The following is a 7572-nucleotide window of genomic DNA, read 5'->3' as shown; positions in this document are numbered from 1 at the left end:
CCTTTTTCCTTGGTGTTGTGGCCGGCCATTACCCTCTCCCTCTCTTCCTCTTGTGGTGGCCGAATACTCCATCTCTCTTGGAGTTCTTGTGGTGGCCGGATACTACTTGGAGAAGAAGAAGAAGAAGGAGAGAAAGCTAGCATCTCTTGGAGCTTGGTTAGTATTTTGATTTTCTTCTTTGGTGAAGTTCTTCCTTTGTGGCCGAACCTTGCTTGGAGGAGAAGAAGGTGGTTGGTGGTTTCTCATCTTGGTAGATCGTTGCCCACACAACGTCCGAGGTTAGAAGAGGAATACGGTAGAAGATCAAGAGGTTTTTCTACAAGGTATAACTAGTAATTTCTATTTCCGCATCATGCTAGTTATTTATGGAAATAATACCAAATACAAGAGGCTTACGTTCTAGTATTTCGAATATGTTTTTCGATGTTGTGTTCTTTTGTTTTCTTTATTTTCCTTGTGATTTGATTGTTCTCTTTGGTTAACCTAAAGTTATTTTAGGAAATTAAATATTAGCTTTCTATTAAAGGTTTTGTCTAGTCGGTGGTGGTTGCTCCCATATCCAAGAAGGCCATGTGCCTCGCCACGTCAGTACTGGGAACCTTTTATGGAAATTAATATTTAATGGAATTAATAACTTAAGGAGACTTGGGTCGAACGTGTTAAGTTCCGCAGGAGATCCAAGTCAAAACCTAAAAGAACAAATAGATTAAGTTTTGGATCAAACGTGTTAAGTTCCGCAGGCGATCCAAAATTTAATTTAAAAGAACACATGGTAGCTAGGAAAAGGTTCAGACCTTTGTACAAAATTTTTGTACAGTGGAACCTCTAGGTTTTCCGAGTAGCAACCAACATCCTCCACCTAGGGTTACCATCCCTTAAAACCTAAGGTTACCGCCCCTTAGGGTTTTCCACCTGCCTAACTGCAGTTATGACTTTCCTGCAAACTCATTCAATATATCAGATAACAAACAATCTTAACTTTGAATCCCTTTGCCATTATCAAAACTTGGGTTCGATCGTCGGATGCTTCTCGCACCAACAATCTCCCCCTTTTTGATTATGATGATAAAAATTCAAAGTTAAGTAAAACCATGTTATAAAGAATTTTCAAAGACAACGTAAGCATGATAGTACAAGTATAAGCATGATAGTACAAACATAAACTTAAGTACAGAGCTCCCCCTTAGTGAAAACTTAAGTATAAAGACTCCCCCTTAGTAAAAGCTTCTAAAAAAAAAAAATTTAAATTTCCTTATTTCTTTGAATTTTCTACTCTCCCCCTTTGCCATATATCAAACTTATCAATAAAAAGAGGGTAAAGAAAGAAAAAATTGATTTAGCTTTCAAAGATCAAGTTTGCAAAAGATATTTTTAGCATAAAGAAAAAGTTTTGGACTTGAAAAGTGACTTAGCTATCTTTGAGTTAAAGAAACTTTCCAAAAGGAATACTAGCTTTTAAATCCTTGGTTTTAAAAGGAGGGAGTATAATAGAAAATTGAATAAATATTTAGTTTTGAAAACAAATTTTCTTGTGAGTGAAGAAAATTTTCTTGTAAGATTTTTAACCAAGTGAAATTATAAACTCAAAACCTAAGTTAGAGTTTAATTTAGTTAAAGAAAAGTTTTGATTTGTAAAGTAGCTTAGCTAAAAGTTTGTAGAAAGTAGATGATAAAACTTTAAGATTTTTTTTTAAACAAAAAGTTTGATAAGGTTTTTTAAGAGAACTTTAAGAAAAATAATGGATAAAACTTTAAAGTATTCTGCACCGAAGACTTTTTAGAATATTTGATAAACTTTTTTTAAAAATTTTCAAAAATAAGCTTTTTAGGATATCAAAAAATTGATTAAAATTTTTAAAAATACATGATTTAAATAACTTTAGCTAAGGCCACTTTTCAAAGATTTATTTAAAAGTCCTACGGTCCAAACATGAGTAGCTAATAGTTAAATCAAAATACTTAACTTCCTTAGCCAAATGTCTAACCATCAGCTACTAGCTTTTTACCTAGAGGGCAACAACTTTCACTTGGTTAGTTAAGTTAAGTCAGTAATCCAGTTAGATTTGACTAAGATAGGATAACTTAACTTGATTAATGTATTTTTGATATTTATTGCCCAGACTCATATCAATGCACAGACATAAGCAGTCTTAAGTCTAGGTAGTACCTTATGCATCTCACACCGTTCTAAGTGTTTTCAAACACAAGCAAGTTAAACCTAGTGTGATTGTGAGATGCTTTGGCTGAAACTAGGGGTACATGATATCTAGGGGGTAAATTCCTAGGCTAAACCGGATTTTTGAAAAAACTACCAAAATTTGGAATTTTGAAAAATATTTTTCCTAGGATTTTAAAACCAAAATAAAAAACAAGCTGATTAAAGAACTTAGTAATAAGAAGTATATCCTATTCTACTAAGCACATCCCTATTTATTTTCTAAGTGCTCTGAACTCAAGTTCAGGTAAGGGCTTTGTGAATATGTCAGTCAGGTTTGATTTTGACTCAACATAGTTAAGTACAATATCACCCTTAGCTATGTGATCCCTTACAAAATGCTATTTTACTTCTATATGTTTAGTCCTTGAGTGGTGAATTGGGTTCTTGGTTAGATTAATTGAACTTATGTTATCAATTGAAATTTTAGTATTCTGATATTCTAGTTCATAGTCTTTTAAGGTATGCATCATCCATAATAATTGAGATGCACATTCTCCTAGGGCTATGTATTCAGCTTCAGTGGTAGATAAAGCAACACAATGTTGCTTCCTGCTTGACCAACTTACTAGGCACTGACATAGAAATTGACAGCTGCCACTTGTGCTCTTTCTATCTAACTTGCACCCAGCATAGTCTGAGTCAGAATAGCTAGTTAGGTCAAAGGTACAAGACCTACGGTACCAGAGTCCTACATTTAAAGTTCCCTTAATATACCTAAGTATTCTTTTGACATATGTTAGGTGAGACTCTTTTGCACAAGATTGGTATCTTGCACACATGGCCTACTGCAAAAAGGATGTCAGGTCGACTAGCAGTTAGGTACAGTAGACTTTCTATCGCACTTTGATAGTACTTTAAGTCTACTGGTTTTCCTTCTAAATCAGAGTCCATTTTAATTTTAGTAGCCATTGGAGTATTAATATTTTTTGAATTTTCCATACCAAATTTTCTAATTAGTTCTTTAGCATATTTAGTTTGAAAGATATAAATTCCATCTTTGGTTTGTTTAATTTGTAAACTTAGGAAAAAGTTAAGTTCACCTACCAGACTCATTTCAAATTCATTTTCCATTAATTTGGTAAATTATTTTAAAAATTTGGAGTTGGTTGATCCAAAAATTATATCACCTACATAAATTTGGGCTATAAAAATATTTTTTTCTAAGGTTTTTACAAAAAGGATTGGATCTATTTGACCTTGGTTGAACCCTTTTGATATTAGATAACTAGACAAACGTTTATACCAAGCCTTAGATGTTTGTTTTAGCCCACATAGGACCTTTTTCAGCCTAAAGGCATGGTTTGAATGTTCTAAGTCCTCAAATCCTGGGGGTTGACTTACGTATACTTCTTCTTTGATAAATCCGTTTAAGAAAGTGGATTTTACATCCATTTGATATAGCTTGAATCCTTTATGTGCTGCATAGGCCAGCAACATCCTAATAGATTCAAGTCTGGCTACAAGGGCATAGGTCTCATCATAGCCTAGGCCTTCTACTTGGTTGAATCCTTTAGCTACTAGTCTTGCTTTATTTCTAACTATTTCTCTCTGATCATTTAATTTGTTTCTAAAAATTCATTTAGTATCAATTATGGTTTTGTTAATGGGTTTAGGTACTAATTCCCAGACTTAGTTTCTTTCAAATTGAGCTAACTCCTCTTGCATTGCTAATGTCCAGTCTGGATCTGGTAGGACTTCGTCTATAGTTTTGGGTTCAATTTTGGAAATGAGGGCTATTTGACTTAGGTTTCTATAAGATGACCTAGTTCTGACCCCTAGAGTTGGGTCACCCAAAATTTGGTCAGATGGGTAATTGGTACTTGTTCTAGTTGGTCTTATAATTGGGTCAATAACTGGTTCTGGTAATTCATTAGGTTCAAGTAAAATTTCTTCATCATCTTCTAAGTTTCTTGAGTTAATATTTTTTGAATTGATATTTTCATTTGCCATATTAGGTAGGGTATTTTCTTCATCAAAACTTATATTTGTAGTTTCTTCAACTTTAAGGGTGTTTTTGTTATAAATTCTATATGCCCTACTGGTTGTTGAGTATCCTAAAAATATTCCTAGGGTTATTTTTGATGTGAACTTTCCTAAGTAGTCTTTAATATTTAGAATGAAAACTTTACATCTAAATACCTTTAAATAGTTTAAATTGGGGATTTTATTATAGTATATTCCATAAGGTGTTTTATTCTGATATTTATTGATTAAAATTCTATTTTGTATATAGCAGACTGTATTAATTGCTTCAACCCAGAATTGATTAGATAGTTTATATTCATTCAACATGGTTCTAGCGACTTCTTGTAAGGTTCTATTTTTTTGTTCTACTAGACCATTTTGTTGGGGGATCCTAGGGCATGAATATTCGTGTTTATAACCATTAATTTCACAAAATTCAATAAATTTGTGATTTTCAAATTCTCTCCCATGGTCACTTCTAATTCTTTTTATCTGAGTATCATTTTCATTTTTTATTAATTTGCAAAATATTTTAAAGACTTCGAAGGTTTCATCTTTAGTTTTTAGGAATTTTACCCAAGTAAATCTTGAGTAGTCATCGATTATTACTAAGCAATATTGGTTTTTGCTTAGTGACTTGGCCCGTGTGAATCAAACAGATCTAGGTGAAGGAGCTCAAGTATTGATGTTGTTCTGTTTAGGTTGGTTAACTTATGGTTTGACTTGGTTTATTTACCTTGTTGACAAGTATCACAAGTTGAGTTTTCAAAAAAAATTAATTTGGGCAGACCTCTAACTAAACTATTTTGACTCATTTTTGAAATGAGTCTAGTATGAGTGTGACCCAGTCTCCTGTGCCACAACTCGATTTCCTCTTGTTGTGTCAATAGACACTCTAGTGAGGAGGTAGGCAAGTTTATAGTATAAATGTTCTTTTTCCTAATTCCCTTAAGTGTGATTTTAGGATTATTAATATTCCTAATTATAAATTCAGTTTTTGAAAATGTGACTAAATATCCTGAGTCACATAATTGGCTAATACTAAGTAAATTGAAACTGAATTGTTCAACCAATAAGACTTTTCGAATATAAAAATCAGAAGTTAATTGAATATTACCTATTCCGATTACCTTAAGGGTTCCATCGTTGCTGAACACAACAGACCCTAAGTCATTGAGTTTCAGTTTAGTGAATTTCAGTCTGTTTCTAGTCATGTGCCTGGAGCATCCACGCATCCACTATCTAGCATCCATTGATCCAAATCTTTATGTTCTTACATAAAGTATTTGATATGAGTCAATTTAATGGATTCAGAAGATAGTTTGACTGAAATTAACTTAATGTTCCATCTCACCTAGTCTAGATGATCAATCATGGTATTCCTAGGGTGTTTGTGAGATGGTTTATTAAGTTGATTAAGTTAATTTATTAGATTATTAAGTTGATTAAGTTAATTTATTAGATTAAGTTAATTAATTAGTTAGGTTGATTAATTAGTTAAGTTAATTAAATTATTAAATTAATTAATTAGATTTTAGTTAATTATTAAGTTAATTAAATTATTAAATTGATTAATTAGATTTTAGTTATTAAATTAATTAATTAGATTAAATTATTAAATTAATTAAATTGAATTAGATTTGGTTAAATTGGACTAAGTTCAACCTAGATCCATCTCACTCGATTCTAAGTTATCAATCAGAGAACCTTGAGTAGTTTTGTGAGATGATTATCTTAATTTAAATTATTTCTAAGGATTAATTTATATTTGAGTTAAACTTAGATTTTCCAATTAGTTAATTAAATATACATTTCGAAAATTGGCTCTCAGGCTGTGGCGAGGCACTAGACCTTCTTGGGTATGGGATCATCCACCCCTTCTAGACAGAGCCTTTGAAAGAAAATATATATTTAATTTCCCTTTGAAACCCCTAGGTTTAACTAAACAAGTGTAAATTACGCCTAGATCCTTAATCTATCATAATCTAAGCATGCTTATTACAAGGAAAAGAAAATAAACAAGCATCAAGTAATTTTATCTATTTATTAAGATAGTTTTCCTATTGGCTCCCCCTGGATCATAACCTCGATATGGTCTATCAAGGTAATGGACTTGATCCTTGGGGGGCCCAATATTGACCAAGTCCAACTTGATTGACCAAGTTGGACTTAGGTACTCATGTTTGGACTATCTTTCTATTCTGTTTATTAACAAGCGATAGACAAGATCGGTGTTTTCTTTTAGCTTTAAACCCTAGTCCGGATTGATTGTATACGACTTTCTGTTTTCCAAGAATTAAGTCAAGATTCTTAGAACCCAGTGTAAACCGTTCCAATGCAATCCTCAAATCCTTGACTTGAGTTTTCAGACTGGAATTCTCTTTCTCAAGATTTTGGACTTGAGTTGAGGTTCCAGTCTGAACAGGGTCAGTCAAGGATTCGGAATGAGTCACTTCTTTAAGGGATGTTACCTCCTTTAGAAGCGACTTTATCCAAACATTGGATTTTGCTAGTTTATGCATTAAGTAATTAATTAAATTATATAATCGGCGCGTACTTAGAGGGAGGTTAGGCCCTTCGGAAACGGATACGCATCCGTGGCTTCTCTTAAACTCAGCTTCCGATTCATCCTCGCTTCCGGATTCGTTGAGTTGTTCCCGGACCGTCATTGCAAGAAAACTCGTCTGCTCGAGTTCTTCATTGTCTGACTCTTCGAAAGAAGACTCGTCCCAGGTCACCTTCAGTGCCTTCTTTCTTCTTGGTTTCTTCGCATCTTTCTGGTTCGTACAGTTCACCTTGACGTGCCCCTTCTGGTTGCATCCGTAGCAGGTGACTTCAACTTTCATCTTAGAGTTTGGGTGGGCCTCCTTGGACTGGATTACCTTTTTGACATCTTTCTTGTTGAAGTCTTTCTTCTTTTTGTAGAGCTTCCTCACCAGATTGACTAGTTTGGTCGTGAGCTCGTCATCGTCGTCGTTGTCCGAGTCCGGTTCTTCTTCTGTCTCCGGTTCGATTCTGCATCTTGGTTTTGGTTCACGCGCTCTGCTTGTACCTGCAATCAAAGCTATACCCTTCTTGGTCGGATGTGAGTTTATCTGTTCATGCAATTCAAATTCTGTGAAAAGTTCATCTAGCTTAATTAAGGAAAGATCCTTAGAAACCTTGTAAGCATCTACCATGGATGCCCATAAGGTATTCCTTGGAAAGGCGTTTAAGGCATACCTTAGGATGTCGCGGTTCTCCAATCTTTGTCCGATCGTGTGAAGCCCGTTGAGCAGTTCTTGTATCCGAGCGTGGAGCTGGCTAGAGAGTTCTTGTCTCCGGGCGTGGAGCTGGCTAGCTGTCTCACCTTCCTGCATTTTCATATTGTACAATTTATTAAGTAATAA

The sequence above is a fragment of the Zingiber officinale genome, chromosome 2A (genome assembly GCF_018446385.1).
Source record: "Zingiber officinale cultivar Zhangliang chromosome 2A, Zo_v1.1, whole genome shotgun sequence".
NCBI classification, from domain to species: Eukaryota; Viridiplantae; Streptophyta; class Magnoliopsida; order Zingiberales; family Zingiberaceae; genus Zingiber; species Zingiber officinale.
This window is presented reverse-complemented; position numbering follows the sequence as displayed.